At 41.3% G+C, this 16,848-nt stretch overlaps 1 long non-coding RNA gene across 1 annotated transcript; it reads right to left on the bottom strand.

Moving 5' to 3' along the window:
• Window positions 1-12,236: 12,236 nt before the first annotated feature.
• LOC121080356 lies at window positions 12,237-15,735 on the bottom strand. The gene is made up of 3 exons (XR_005825335.1): window positions 15,723-15,735; window positions 15,547-15,552; window positions 12,237-12,386 (listed from the first exon to the last, which is right to left on the bottom strand). It is a non-coding gene; the product is annotated as an uncharacterized LOC121080356 (long non-coding RNA).
• Between the last annotated feature and the right edge of the window lie 1,113 nt (window positions 15,736-16,848).

The following is a 16,848-nucleotide window of genomic DNA, read 5'->3' as shown; positions in this document are numbered from 1 at the left end:
CCCTTCCCTGCATATATAATTACTGTTTTCAAGATTGCATTTAGTCGGGCCTCGAAATGACATATTTTCTGATCTGTATCTAAACAAGTATCCTGGGCCATTATAGTATTGCTTTCACAGAGGAAGCCCTGCTGTTCTCGCATAATACAAGATTCTAAATCTACTGTTTGCCACTTGTCGCCTATCTTTCTGGCCCATGTTCTATGTTCAAAAGGGTATAAGAGCACCTCATTATGGTTAATTCCAAGGGCTACAATGGGGTGTATGGTAATTATTACTGCATTATGTATGGTTAATACAAAAGCTGTGATTGTGTGTGTGTTGGGGTCGTAGGTAAAGTTCACCATATTCCACCATGACTGGAGTTTTCTTTCTACTTCCGTAGCATTGTCCCAAACCATCTTTCGAATTTCTGTAGGAAATATGCCTTCCTCTCCTTCTCTTATTATGGATGCAGCTATTGATTGCATCCACATTTGGGCTTGGATACAACTTAGAGCCAGGGCGACGTCGTCCTGTAAACCACCTAATGCCTTAGTGATGAGCTGATGATCTTCCATGTTTATTTGTTCCCACCTGGGGAGTACCTTCGATATCAACCATTGGTGCGCCCCTAATGCCAATAATGAAGATTTTAGTGGTTGTTGTAGTTTTGATAGATCGGCCGTGGTGGCGGCTAGTTTATTCATTATAACCTCTGAGTCTATGGAATTTAATACTCCGAGTCCTGTTCCCAATATTCCAGTTACATCTCTCACTCTTCAGTTTCGATAAATATTTCCCCTTTTTCTTAACCAAGTTGTCCATCCCTCATAAGAGGTTCGTAAGAAGGGGGAACAGGATGGCTTAGCATCAGAAACATTGACTTGTATTTGTAACTCTATTCTTTTAAGAGACCATTCTGGGTTAAACAACATTTGTTGCTGACCTGTATTTCTGATTACATATGGTCCAATTGTATACATTTTTGGATTTGGTTTAGTTAATTTAAGATCAAGCGTTAATGGGGTTGTTGTAACTGTGGTGGTGGTAGGAACAGTGGTTAGCATGATTGTTATTTTGATCTTAAAAGTCATGATATGGAGAAATAGTGTGAAATGGGGACAATGGACATCGATCGTGATTGTATATGTCTGCTCAAGGAATGTGGGTATGGTGACTAGTCATGGGTGCGGTGTCTGGTCACATAGGCACACAGCTCTGAGGAGACAACTACAGTTTTTGAGGAGGCGCCTGCCCTTCTTCCTCTAACAAAAGGGAGACGCCTGCCCTTCTTTCTCTAACAAAGGGGCTATTTAAAAGAGAATGAGAAAAGATGAGAGACATTCAAATGCTATCTAGAGGGAGGGAGTGCTAAGTCTCCTTGCTGGATAAGATGGGATGGTCACCAGAACATGAATCACCTACAAACCTGCAAGACCACCACATTCCAGAAAACGGACTGATAAGCTAATTAACATACGAAGCGGGGTTTAGGTAACGAATATGTATAGGCGTTAATTGAATATTCATTTGTTTCATTGTATAAATGTGAGATGATTCGTCACTTCGGGTATGCACGCTTGTGGAGGAGCGATCCCCCGTGCATCTGCGCGCAATAAACATACCTACTTTATAACTTTCGAGTTATAGAGTCTAATTCCGCATGTCAGTCAGAGCTGTTCTTGGGGATTCCTTTCCTAGGCATATTATAAAGATGGGCTCGGTTAAGGTAAAATTGTGCCAACATTCCCGTGAATTAAAGCACATGGCTGTATTTAGAAGGGTAAATTCCTTATCTACCTTTCTGACATTAATCAGGGTGTCTCCCGAAATCTTGGTGTTATCCTTTTCATTATATGTTTGACACCCTACTTTTATCCTATCTCCTAATTTTCCCCATAATCGGTCGACTTTGTGTACATCCTCCAGGTCCCATTGATTCCTCTGGTACACCTCATTTTCAGAAAAAACCACCATAGCTAGTTTCGTCTTTGAGTCCACCTTTCACATTATTCCAGTGTGTTTTTTCTGGGCATGATTCCAAGGCCAGTTATCAGGCTCTTGGTTGTAGGCAAGAGAGAGGGTACAAAAAACCACAAATGGTTTAAACCCACTATTGATCATTTTAAGAATCTAAACGTTCCTCATATATACATATAAAATCTGTTTTGATCAAAAATATCTTTGTTTGAGTTGGGGCTTACTGATAACAAGTTGGGCAAGACTGGCCACTGGCTGAGTCCCAGACTCTTTTGTTCTATATTGTTTGTTGTGGTGCCCTTCCCATATGGTGGATCCACAACCGCTCAGGTTCACTTACTTGCCACCCACATTGTTCCCATTTGTCCGAGTAAATTTGAGTTTCAGTTCTTTTTTATTTGGGGTTACTTTCCACGAAGTTGCAGGGGCTTTCTTGATCCAGGTATGGTGAATCCAAGAATTCTGTCCCTCAACCTTGATTGCAGTGTAGGTGGTGAGTAGGACTTGAAAAGGTCCGGTCCACTGTGGTTCCAGGGTTTTATCTGCAAAACACTTAACGTATACATAGTCCCCTGGTCGTATATCGTGAACAGGTCCATCCAGACCCCTACTGCGTGTTCCCATCACATGCTTCTCAATTCTTATTAATTGTTTGTTTAGTGCCACCATATAGGAAGTCATTGTTTCTTCACCAATCTGTGAAGACGTCCCCTTTTGTACCCCATAGGGTCGTCCATACAAAATTTCAAATGGGCTAAGCCCCTCTTTTGCTCTTGGTCTAGTTCGAATTCGTGTAAGAGCTAATGGCAAAGACTGGGGCCAAGTTAGATTTGTTTCTTGACCTAACTTGACAATCTGTTGTTTGATTAGATGATTCATCTTTTCCACCTGGCCACTCGATTGTGGTCGGTATGGGGTATGTAATTGCCAATCTATTCCTAGATGGTGGCTGATCTGTTGCGCTATTCTGGACACAAAATGTGGTCCTCTATCCAAGGACATTACCGCTGGGACTCCAAACCTAGGTATTATCTCTTGGAGCAGTATTTTGGTCACTTCCTGGGCTTTATCAGTTCTGCACGGGAAGGCTTCTGGCCAACCTGAAAAGGTATCTGTTAGTACCAATAAATATCGATATCCCCCTTTTCTAGGAAGTTCTGAGAAATCGATCTGCCAATGTTGTCCTAGATCATTTCCTCTCCCAATTTTTCCCAACTTTGGCCCCTTGGTAATCTTAGGATTAGTCTGGAGACAAAGGTCACGTTGTTGGGTTACTTGTCTAATAGTAGTATACAAATTTCGTGCTATTATGTTTTTAGTGAGATCCTTATATAGAGCTTCTGCCCCCCAGTGCCTTTTTCTATGTTCTTCCCGAACTACTGACCATACCATGTAGGAAGGAATCACTGTTCTCCCATGTGAGATTATAGCCCACCCTTCCTCATTATATGATCCCTCTAGGTCAGAAATCAGTTTGCGATCTTCTTTAGTATAGTCTGGTTTACCTTCTAGAGATATTTGTCCATCGGGTATTAGCGCACCCTCGACCTTGATTGCTTTTCTGGCTGCCTGTTTTGCTTCCCTGTCCGCCAGTTCATTTCCTCTTTCTAATTCTGTGCTCACTTTCTGGTGTGCCTTGATGTGCATAATTGCCACCCTTTCAGGAAGCTGGACCGCATTTAAGAGTTTCAAAATTTCTTCCGCATGTTTGATGATTTTTCCTTGGGAGTTTAACAGTCCCCTTTCTTTCCATATTGCTCCATGAGCATGTACCACTCCAAAGGCATATTTAGAATCAGTCCAAATATTTATAGGTTTTCCCCGAGCTCTCTCCAGAGCTCGAGTAAGGGCTATGATTTCAGCCTTCTGTGCCGAAGTGTCAGCTGGTAGAGGTCCCGATTCTATCACTTCTTCAGAGGTTGTAACAGCATATCCGGAATGTCGCTTTCCATTCAGCATATAGCTGCTCCCATCCGTGAACCAATGTTCAGCTCCATTAATAGGAACATCCTTGAGATCTGTCCTACTAGAATAAGTGGCTTCGATTGTTTCTAGACAGTCATGATCGACTGATTCGCCAACATTCCCATTAAGAAATGAGGCCGGATTGACGATGTTTGTAGTCACGATCTCAACATCATCTTGTTCCACCATTATGGCCTGGTATTTTAGGAATCTCTGTGGGGAGAGCCAATGCCCCCCTTTTGTTTCAAGGACTGCAGACACTGTGTGGGATACTAAGACAGTAATTTTCTGGCCCAAGGTAAACTTCCGGGCCTCCTGGATGTTTAGGATGACAGCTGCTACTGCTCTCAGGCAACCAGGCCACCCTTTTGCAGTGGCATCCAGCTGTTTAGAGAAGTATGCCACTGCCCGTCTGTATGGTCCCAAATCTTGTGCCAGTATTCCTAACGCCATTCCCTGTTTCTCATGGGAAAATAGGAAAAATGGCTTACTCACATCAGGAAGTCCTAGTGCTGGTGCCGACATCAAGGCTTTCTTCAGTTCATGGAAAGCTCTGTCTGATTCAGCATCCCACTGAAGATCCTTCTGATTAGCTGCTATCAGGGAATATAATGGCTTAACAAGCAAGCCATAATTACATATCCAAAGCCTGCACCATCCTGTCATTCCCAGAAATGTCTGCAGTTCCTTTACAGTTCGTGGTCGGGGGGCTTGGCATATGGCTTCTTTTCGGGCCTTCCCTAGGACCCGTTGTCTGGCACTGATCTCGTACCCTAGGTATGTGACTTGTTGTAACACCACCTGTGCCTTCTTCTTAGAAACCCGATATCCTTGTAGTCCCAGAAAGTTCAGCAGACTCACAGTCCAAATAATACAGGATTCTTTGGTTCTGGTTGCAATAAGAAGATCGTCTACATATTGTAACACTTTCCCTTCTCCTGACGGTGGTTCCCATAACTCCAAATCCTTTGCTAATTGGTTTCCAAAAATTGTGGGGCTATTTTTAAACCCCTGTGGCAACACCGTCCATGTGAGCTGGGTCTTTCGACCGCTTCTGGGATTTTCCCATTCAAAAGCAAAAATTCTTTGGCTGGCTTCATGGAGAGGGAGGCAAAAGAAGGCATCTTTTAAGTCTAAAACTGTGAACCAAGCTAGGTCAGGTGTCAGGGTGGTTAGTAAGGTATAGGGGTTAGCTACTACAGGATACAGATCCTCTTTTTATTTTGTTAATGGCCCTTAAATCTTGAACTATCCTATAAGACCCATCGGGTTTTTTTAACTGGGAGGATAGGTGTGTTAAATTCTGAACTCACATTCTTTTAGTAGTTTTAGTTCTATGAATCGCTCTATGTTTGGATGAATTCCTTCCCTATCTTCCCTTTTCAGTGGGTATTGTTTAATTCTTATCGCACTCTGTCCTTCCTTTGATTTTACTATTACAGGTGATGCATTCTTGGCACGTCCCGGTATGTCAATTGCCCATACTCCGGGATATACCTGATCAATAATTCTGGTATCAATTTCCCTTTTTATAGGAGTACTGGCCAAAGATAGGCTCATAACCTGTATGTATTGATGATCATTTACCTCCAGAGTAACTTCCCCTTTTTTAAATTTGATTGTTGCTTCCAATTGTTCTAATAAGTCCCTACCAAGAAGGGCCTTTGGGGAATTTGGCATAAATAGGAATTTATGGATCCCCATTTGTTTTCCCAACTTATATTTTAAAGGTTTACAAAAATAAGCCTTTTCAGTTTGGCCAGTTGCACCCTTTACTGAAACATAATCATTTCCCAAAGGCATTAAAGCTTGTTTCAAAACCGAATAGGTAGCTCCTGTGTCTATTAAAAATTCCACCTCCTCCTGTTCTTCTCCTAATTTTATTTTTACTAATGGGTCGGCTAGTCAATTTTCTTCTTCCATGTGAGCTATTGTTTTCCCTTGATTACTGCGCCATTTAGTGTTTTCTTGATGTCGGCGTTCAGGGCATTCGTTTTTCCAGGGTCCTGTCCTTTTGCATATTGCACACTGATTCCTACCCAAGGGTGTCAGCCCACGCCTTGATTTAACTTTAGATTTTTGATTCTCATTTTCTCTTACTACTGCTAATATTTTCTTTTGGTCCTGCTTGTAACCTTCTTCTCGATTACTAAATATTCTCCATGCTTCCTCTACTAATTTTTCCAAGTCTCTATTTTCAGGAGGTCTCAATTTTTGCAGCTTGCGCCTAATATCCCCCTGTGATTGTCCTAAAAAGAGGGATATTAGTTGCTGTGCGCCTACCTCCGAATTTGGGTCCAGAGACATGTGCTGGCGCATTGCATCTCTTATTCTGTCTAAGAATTCTGAAGGTGTTTCAGAGGGACCCTGTCTAACCTCATATAACGCTGCACAATTTATTGTTCTAGGAATTGCTTTCTCCATTCCTCTGAATATCCTTTCCTGCTATGCCTGTAATCTTCCCATTTCAGCGGCGCGGTTTGGGTCCCATTCCGGGTCCAACAAAGGAAACCATTCTCTATAATTATCCCCCTTTATATTATAGTGTTCCTTTGCGAGATCCCCTCCTGTTTTTATGACCAATTGCTTTTCAGTTTCAGTCAAATAATCTAATAATAATTGTATATCACTCCAGTCAGGATTGTGCTGTTTTATTAGAAATTTAAAATTCTGTGCTGTCTTTATCGGATCATTACGGTATTCTCGGGCAGCCTCTTTCCATTCTCTCAGATCAGCGCCCGTGAATGGAACTTTTATTTTCATTGTTCCTCCGTCCAGATTTACGGCTTCTCGGAGGGGTGCCTGTAAAATAGACTTCTGTCTGGTGCGTGAAGACACCGGACTATTTGGAGCCGTAATGGCAGGTTTTGTGTTTCCTTGTGTGGCAGCGGGTGTTTGGCTTGCTTTATAAATAACTTGTGGAATTTCTTCCTCTTGTTCGCCTGGGGGTGGACTGGGAGCCCCGGCCGAACCTTGTCTCTCCACTCTATAAGGTGGATTAAATAAATCATTTAATTCGGGCTCTTGTTCTCCGTTTAATTTGATACACCTTTGTCCAATACTACATGCTGAGCAACATCTTTTCAACTTTCCTTTACGCTCTCTCCTATCGTCTCTTTCCAGTGCTAGTACCATAGGATCCCGAGGGGGTACTAAGCCGCAGTCCTTTTGCCACTCAGGTTTATCCCGGAGGACGAAGAACATGTCTGCATATTGATATGGAGAAATAGTGTGAAATGGAAACGCTTAACACCGATTGTGATTGTATATGTCTACTCAGGAATGTGGGTATGGTGACTAGTCATGGGTGCGGTGTCTGGTGACATAGGCATACAGCTCTGAGGAGACAACTACAGTTTTTGAGGAGACGCCTGCCCCTCTTCCTTGCCTGCCCTTCTTTCTCTAACAAAGAGGCTATTTAAAAGAGAATGAGAAAAGATGAGAGACATTCAAATGCTATCTAGAGGGAGGGAGTGCTAAGTCTCCTTGCTGAAGAAGATCGGATGGTCACCAGAACATGAATCACCTACAAACCTGCAAGACCACCACATTCCAGGAAATGGACTGATAAGCTAATTAACATACGAAGCGGGGTTTAGGTAACGAATATGTATAGGCGTTAATTGAATATTCATTTGTTTCATTGTATAAATGTGAGATGATTCGTCACTTCGGGTATGCACGCTTGTGGAGGAGCGATCCCCCGTGCATCTGCGCGCAATAAACATACCTACTTTATAACTTTCGAGTTATAGAGTCTAATTCCGCACGTCAATATGATACTTCGTCCCATTTTCCCTCTCTCCTCAGAAACAACATTAATTGCAGGAGAGTGTTATAATCTAACGTTCCTCCCTCCTGAGGCCATTTCGCATCACTCTCCAATTTATACAAAGGCCACCACTGATTACAATATTTAATCAATTTCCTTCTATATTCGGTACCACCCTGTCCTACGATATCCCTCCAATGTTTTAATATACAACACAAGGGCGATTTTTCACAGGGCTTACTCCTTCCATTTCCTATTTCACAATTTTAATTACTTTGTTTTTCTCTGGCCGCATTAGCCACCCAAGGTCGGAAACACGGATAGAGCTCCTTACTCGTTTTGCACTCAAACGCGTGTCTCAAGCACTCTTGCACTCACACTCAGTCAAAATAATTAAGCTATACACTGACGTACGGAATTAGACTCTATAACTCAAAAGTTATAAAGTAGGTATGTTTATTGCGTGCAGATGCACGGGGGATCACGCAGATGCACGGGGGATCTCTCCTACACAACCGTGCATGCCCGAAGTGACGAACCATCTCACATTTATACAATAAAACAAATGAATATTCAATTAACGCCTATACATATTAGTTACCTAAACCCCGCTTCGTATGTTAATTAGCTTATCAGTCCGTTTTCTGGAATGTGGTGGTCTTGCAGGTTTGTAGGTGATTCATGTTCTGGTGACCATCCCATCTTATCCAGCAAGGAGACTTAGCACTCCCTCCCTCTAGATAGCATTGGAATATCTCTCATCCTTTTCTCATTCTTTTTTAAATAGCCCCTTTGTTAGAGGAATAAGGGCAGGCGTCTCCTCAAAACTGTAGTCGTCTCCTTAAAGCTGTGTGCCTATTTGACCAGACACCGCACCCATGACCAGTCACCATACCCACATTCCTTGAGCAGACATATACAATCACAATCGATGTCCATTGTCCCCATTTCACACTATTTCTCCATATCAACATGGAAAATCAAAATGTGCATCTCAATCTCACCATTCACACTCTCCGGTCAGCCCGCAGTCACACAAGCAGTATGTTATACGGTACCGTGCATTTATGTACAACTTTTAGGAACATTGACAGTTCACAAAGTATGCATTTCAATGAACAGTTGCCAAAAAACAAACAACTAACAAAAACCCAAATTTTTTCCTGGTCTTAAGCAGAGTGTTAAGTTTTCCGCTATTTGCCACGAATTACCAGAATATTATTATTTTTCAACATACATTTCATAACTCCCAAGTTTTGAACATGTAACAAAACAACACATAGAACAAACAAGACACAGAGCGCTATTTCAGTTGTTACATTCTAGGAATTCCCCAATTCTTAAGACAACCTAAAGGAAGTTTTTAGCTTCCCCTTTTTTTTTTTTTTTTCCCTTTTTTCCTACGCAAGTTTCCCTTTTACTTTTGCTATGAGGTCCCTCTTAACTTGTTCCTGTGAGATCCCGCCTTATTCCGTCCCGCCCCCCGCTTTCCGTCACGAGGCCTCCGGGCTTTTAGGAATGGCAGTAACCTCGGGTTTGCTCGATCTGCTCTCAAGATCGCTAGAGGCCACCCCTTGGTCAGCAAACCCCCTCCCAAGGTACCTTTCCTCCTGGGGACAACGCTTCGTGCCAGACGTATCCATGTGTCTCACCAGCCGCCCCGTTTCTAAAGATACCGTTTTATCCGTGGATCCAGGGGTTTCTCTTCTGCTCCCGGGTGAACAGCTGAGAAGAGGAGGCTCCTCCGAGGAAATCTCCCGGGGCGTGCCTAGGAGCATCCGCTCCGCAGCTGGTCCCTCAGCCGAGCAGAAATCCTCCTGCCTGGCTCGCCAAACTGACGTGCGGAATTAGACTATATAACTCGAAAGTTATAAAGTAGGTATGTTTATTGCGCGCAGATGCACGGGGGATCGCTCCTCCACAAGCGTGCATACCCGAAGTGACGAATCATCTCACATTTATACAATGAAACAAATGAATATTCAATTAACGCCTATACATATTCGTTACCTAAACCCCGCTTTGTATGTTAATTAGCTTATCAGTCCTTTGCCTGGATTGTAGTGGTCTTGCAGGTTTGTAGGTGATTCATGTCCTTGTGACCATCTGATCTTCTCCAGCAAGGAGACTTAGCACTCCCTCCCTCTAGATAACATTGGAATGTCTCTCATCCTTTTCTCATCCTTTTTATAAATAGCCCCTTTGTAAGAGGAAGAAGGGTAGGTGTCTCCTCAAAGCTGTGTGACTATGTGACCATACACCACACCTATGACCAGTCTCCATACCCACATTCCTTGAGCAGACATATACAATCACGATCGATGTCCATTGTCCCCATTTCACACTATTTCTCCATATCAATTCTTCCAATGTCTTTCTTTTTTGCATATAGCACACTGATTCGGTCCCAAAGCTGTTCAACCTTGAGGGTTTCCTCCCAGCCCCTACCATGTTTTTCCTCTTCCCCTCTGTTAATTGTAGCAGTCCCAGTTACAGCTGCTGCCAAGAGTGTTGCTTTTTGGTCCTTTTTCTCCTCTAGATTATACACTTCATCCGCTATCTCTGTCAACTGCAAGATAGACATTCCTCCTGCCCCGTCAACCTTCTGCAACTTTTTCTTATATCTTGTGATGATTTTCCAGTGAATAATATGTTAAACATTTTTTTATTAGCTTCCTCATCTGGACCTAAATCCATTCACTTTTTGGGTACCTCACAACCTCTCAGAAAAAAACAACAGACTTTCTTTAGAACCCTGTTTTCCAAAACCTGGTACATTCCATCAGAGTTTTCCTGATAAGAGCTCACAGATTGCTTCCAGTTCAATAAATCAGAGGTAGAAAACGGCACGTGTACAAAAACTGATAAGCCCTCCACCCCCACTGCTTGTCTCAGAGCAGTCCTGCTAGAAACAGGAAGAAAGTTTTTGTTGCGACGGAGGGAAGACACAGTCACTCAATATGAGTGATCAGCAGACTTTGTTTATTGATCCTTACAGTCACCTTTTATGCCTTGTTATAATTAGCTCATACATATTACAAAAGTTAAGCTCATTATTGGTTAGTTGCCTAAATACCAAGCCCGCCCCTAGTTTCTCTTCTGTAGTTATCTGTTCCCACCTGCAACATTCTTTTCCCACAGCAATCTTCCTGTTATTGTGTAACTTTTGCTTTACTTCAGATAAGCTGAGAGCGATGTGCATTTTTGTCCAGCCAGCTGGACTATGTCTATGAGACCTTTTTCAGCTAGCCAGTTATCCACAAGTTTTCATCACCCATCTGGGTTTTTTGTTGTTGTTTTTTTTTCTCTTTTTTTTCTCCCCCCCTCCTCCCCCCGAAGTATCTGATGATTTTTCCTGCATTTGTACCACATAGGGATGGGGCTGTGGGAACCAGCAATTGTACATTATCCGGTCTCTTCCCCCTCCAACATACAGTCCCATTCTTTTTGCAATTGCCTCCACATACACTCTCTTTTCCAGCACATACAGCATTAACACATCTCCCCCCAATTTGCACTTTTTCTGAATATCTGGTTCTCTCTATAAAGGCATCAGTATAAAATCACTTCATTCCACTGCCCAATTGGTGACAAAACAACATCAATTGTAATATAGAATTAAATTGTAAAGACCCATTTTACAGCCACCGTTCACCATCACCCAATTTATAATTTGGCCACCAGTGTTACAACAGCATTGTAATTTTTCTTTAGTTAAGGGATCCCCTCCAAACTTATTCCAGTGTTTCAGGATACATTCCAGATGGGTGCACAGGGAAACTTCTTTGGAAGTAGCCATACGCATATTACACTTAATTCCACTTAACCCAAAGTTTCATACACTCTGATCCTCTGTCAGCAAAGACAAGGTATTTAACCCTTTCCTTGTCACATGTCTAGGTGTTAACAATTATAACCCTTAATCCTAATGCTGCAAACATTCTGAGCATGACTTATGCAGAGGAATAATAGCATCTACTTGCCAATTCTGTGATCTCACCCCCCCCGTACAAATATCTCTAATGCCATTGCACCTTTGAGTCACTTACTGCCCAACAGTGGAGATGGGCGAGAGGAGTTCCTGATCTACTGGTTAGTACATGCTGGAGTCCTGCTTGGTCCATGTTCTCCTTGTTGGGGATGGCAAGATGATCCAAGCAAGGCCTTATGACAGTCCCATCTGGGTTACCAAAACTGTTATCCCAAATCTGGGTTCTTCACCCAGTGTGCAAGAGCCGATCCACACACAGAGTCCAGATATTTGTTTATTGCATGTCTGCACAGAGATGGGTGCTAGGTGGTAAATCCACAAAGCTAGCACACCTCTTAACACATAGTAAAACATTTTATACATTTTGAACAATTGTTTACAATTACTTTTGGTCACACTTAATTCTCACTGGTTCTTACAAGCCTCTCTCCATTTAAAGGTACAGCATTCTTTTTTTTTTACCCCACATGTTCTGTGGGGAGGGGGCTTTGTTAGTAGTGGGCTTTCTGTATTCGAGGTGGATCTTTTAGTATGCTAATTAGGCTAGTTCACACATAGTTCAAGTAATTTTCTGTTTGGTCTCATTAACCATTTGGTTCTCCTTGAGCCTATCTTGTTATGCCCCAGCTTGACATATTTATGGTGTCTGTCCATTCTCCCAAGGCCATGTATTGTTAACTGTTTGTAAGGATTTAACTAACATGAGTTCTAACTAACAGGAGTTCTATTGAAAATTGGAGGGGGGTGTGTCAATTAAAAATAATACAGTGAAAGTTTGTCATATTTACAAAAAATTGCCACACCTAAATCAGAAATTGGGGGAAGGGAGGGAGAGACAGCTCTGCTTGGGGTAATGTAAAGGCTAGGTGAGTACTCAACATGTGGTGTTAAGAAATCACTGCAAGCCAAGGAGATGATTAATATTTGAATAAACAATTCCAATTGCATAATCCAAAAATAACTCTAGACAGCTCTTGAAATATACTAGAAAATGGACAGTCTGATGTCTTACTACACTGTCATAGTGTAGGGTTTCAAATACATGCAAATTAACGGCTAGCAGCCATCATTAGTCACTGTGGTGACTGTACTTGACCTAGAGGCCTTGCTTGTCCAACAGTGACATATCTATTACTGGTGACTTTAAATGTCTTGAGACTCAGTTGTCTCAACCTGCATGTAAAATTCAGACTTCTGTAGTATGGCTTCATAATTGGCTTAATCTGATTTAATGGGAAAGCATTTTAAACATCCTGAATTCAAGGTCAATTTATTTTGTCCAAAATGAGACTACTGTCTGTAGCCTGTTTTGTTGCCAATCAATTCTTGCAGATACAGAGAAAATGCTAGTTAAGCCTGCTGGTTGTCCTTAGCTTTTCTTTATAAGTTTGGTCTGATAGGGATGTCAGCAGCTCACTTTTTCCAGATTTATTTCCTTAGGCAATTCCACTGTTATTCCAAATTCCAAAATTTTGCAGTCATTATGCTGCACAGTGACCAATTTCAGCTACTTCTTGTACAAGTTGCCAGAGAAACAATCTTGCAGCTAAATTATTGAGATGGAAATTCTCAACCCTGCTTTGTGCCAATGCTGCTGTATTATGTTGCATCTGCATCATTTTATTGCACCTTGATAAAAATAGATGCAGAACAGAAATTAGCGCTGCAAGCATCAGCCTTCCCTATGACACACAATTCCAGCAGATTAAGCTGCAAAGCACTGCAAGCTGCAAAAAGGAGTTGCTTATGTTAGGAAAATCTTATTCCCTAACTATTGTGCCAATTAGTCTTTACAGTATGAAATTGTATTAACTTTATTAAGATATATAGTTTACATTGTATACTGCATAGTCATAGTTAAGTCAGCATGACTAAAGGACCCCATCTCACTGCAAGGAGAGGGATAGACCCACCCTGAAGAATAAAGGATACCTCTGGACTACTAAGATAAAACCAGCATCCTAGCCCCTCTAACATCTCTGTGAAACCCTCCCATTATCTGGCATCATAGATAAGTAACTGTAGCAAGACTGACTACAGGAAAGTTTAGATCAAGAAAGAAGCAGACGGATAACGACACCATAGAATTATAGTTGCTTTGCAAAACAGTATTATGTGTGTGTTAAGTAGTGATTGGTCAAATCATGTTTACCTGAATGCTTGAAAGGCATAAGAACCATGTGTAAAACCGTATTTAGGGTGCCCCAATTTGAATGGGACACCTCATGTGCAAGAAAAAAAAGAATTATGAATAATTCTATGCTTTGCATTCTAGCCTTCTCTCTTTGGTCGGCATGGGCCAGTTGCAAAATTTTCATGATACTTAACTGCCTTGAGGCATAAGAAATACTTGGAGATACTCAAAGCTTTAAGTGAGGAATGCAGAAGGAGGTGTGCATCAGAAAGACTGTTGTAACTGCAATGGCTTTTTCTGAAGGCTTCATTATTTCTGCTGTACACTACACAACTTGTTTTCACTGCTGTGTAGGCTGAAGTGCTTTGCAATGAAAGTTGGTGATCCCTTTGTTACAACGTAGTTTAATCTATTTTAGCTTTATAACTATATTTCTTATAAATATTCTGTTTTAGCTTTGTAATGATATTGTTTGTTTCAGTGTAATCACTATGGAGAGATTGCTAACTGGCCCTGGTTATGTAAGAGTAATTTAAAACTTACAGTCACTGAGGCGACCATTGTATAGGTAACTAACGAAAGAAACTTGGACTCTCCTTGGGCTCTCCATATAAGGGAACTAAATTAAAGGTCAGTGATCGGTCAGCTGTAAATGTAAGTTCACCTATTGTTTGAAACCCCTTAGAAGACTCAGAGATACCTGTAAAGAGCATTCACGATGCTTAATTAACATAGTACTGCCTGTTGAATGAATATGTATGATTTTTCCGAGAAATGTAATGCATAATCATATGTGTGGACTATATAATTTTGTTGGAATGAAACATACAGCATGCACGTTAGGTAGAACAATCCCCTGTGCATCCAGCGCTGCAATAAAGGAATTCCTGCTTCTTAATGCTACATTGGTGTTAAGGAGTTTTCTTATTCCTGATTTCAGTGACAGTGTTGGTGACCCAGATGGTACACCGCTTCTGAATCTCGATGGATCCGTGGGATTGCAGGTCCTCCAGCCAGCACCAAGGAATTCTTGGGGAGAACCTCCGATCCCCGGACCGAAGAGCTCTGTGCAAGACCCCTGGAAAAGGTAAAGGCATTCTTTGGGAAGTTCCTTAAGTCAGACATGAGGAGAGGTCCTGTGCATTAAGGAGCTGTGGTAAAGGAAAAGTTATAATTCTGCTAGACGAAAGTCTGTGGAACAATTTTGTGCACAACTGTGGTATAGGTCTGGAGACATCCAGAATTGGGATTCTTCTACATAATTGTGGGTTAGAGTCCTGTTACCGAAATCTCGGAATGAAGAACTTAACGACACCAATGTGATGCAGATAAGCAGACACTTCTTTATTGATGGCCGGGTGAGAGAGTGAGTCTTCTCACGATCAACGCACACCAAGCTTCAAAATCATACACCATATATAGAGCTTATTCATACATATTCATTAAGTATCCATGCATAATCATAATATTTCCCGAAAATCATTAACATACCCTCCTCCCATATCAAATTCTGGGCAGTAAAGGTTAGAAAAGTCTAGAAATGGGTCTGGGGTACGATTTGGGTAGGTGGTATGTGAGTCGGTGGTGGCGATCTCCCCCTGCTGGAATTACCTTCTACTAAAGTTCACGGTTTCTTGGCAGGTAACTATGAGTTGTTTCATTCAGTTGCTCCCAGTTCCCATTAATTCTACATTCTGACATTTCAATACACTTTCTACATACAGAAGACTAGTCAAATACAAAGAAATCTGTAAAATCTCAAATTTGTTACCTAAATTTTAAACATTCCTATTCAATGATTCTAGCCCATTCTTCTGGCCTTGGTACAGGGCTATACAGAGGATTTCATAGCAGCTTTTGCTGTGCAACTACAAGTTTCATTAAAATATATTTCTTACTCCTCTGTATTTCTATTAACATGAATTTATAAAATCAAATAAAGTTAATTAATTATAACTTATTAGCAGATCTGTAACAGTCCCACTGTATACGATTGTGGTTTTGATCTCGGAATGGTATTGGATATTGAGACCTGGATTATGTTTTAAGATGAAAATTATTCTAAGAGTGTGTGAGTGAATTGTTTTAGATTTTTGTATTGTCTAAGGTTTTTTGCTGTTTATTGTAATTTGTGTTTGTTATCATGGGAACAGCTCAATCTGTTGAAGGAGTTATTTTAAAAAAAAAATCCCCCTTGGGATGTTTATTGAAGCATTGGGGAAAGGGAGGGGAGTCCTTTCTCTCAGAAAAAACTCATCAAATATTGTAATCATTGGTGTGCAATGTATACCCTTGATGACCAAGAAAAATGGCCAAAGAATGGAACTTTAAGATACAATACTATATTGCAATTGATGTTATTTTGCAGACGAGAGGGAAAATGAGATGAATTCTCATATGTAGATTTATTTTTCACAGTCTATGCCAAAGGCAATCAATTGGTCCAATTTGTATGAAGTGAAATAGGAGCTGAATGAATCACCATCAACTTTTATGGAAAGGTTGAAAATAACTGCTAAAAATTATACTAATCTAGATCCAGAAAACACAGAAGAAGCTACTCAGTTGGCCTCTATTTTCATAGGGCAATTGTTCCCAGATATAAGAAAGAAGCTTCAAAAATTAGAAGGGGCAGATTCAAGAGATCTAGGAAAAATGTTGGAAGTAGAATAAACTGTTTTTAATAATTGAGAGAAAGAGGAGTGAGTGAGGGGGCAGGTTGCCTCCTTTCACAAAATCTATACAACCCTGTTTGGCAGAGGACCAATGTGCAATTTGTAAGAAAAAGGGACACCGGAAGAGGGAATGCCCTAACTTTCCGCTGGGAAAGTTGCTGTTCTTCCTCCTCCTTGGTGACTGGCTGACTCCCTTCCTCCTTCCCTCCCTGCTCTCTCAGTCCCCTGGGAATGATAGGGGGTGCGTTTTTCTTTTTGTATTATGACATTGAATTTTTAGGGATTTGAGTGCAGGGAAATGGATATGTCAAACACAAATTTTTGGACAGACCTTTCCAACTTCACGCTG

This window comes from Falco naumanni, chromosome W, assembly GCF_017639655.2.
Source record: "Falco naumanni isolate bFalNau1 chromosome W, bFalNau1.pat, whole genome shotgun sequence".
Classification (NCBI taxonomy): Eukaryota; Metazoa; Chordata; class Aves; order Falconiformes; family Falconidae; genus Falco; species Falco naumanni.
Note: the sequence above shows the minus strand (reverse complement) of the source record. Positions and strands in the feature narration are given on the sequence as shown.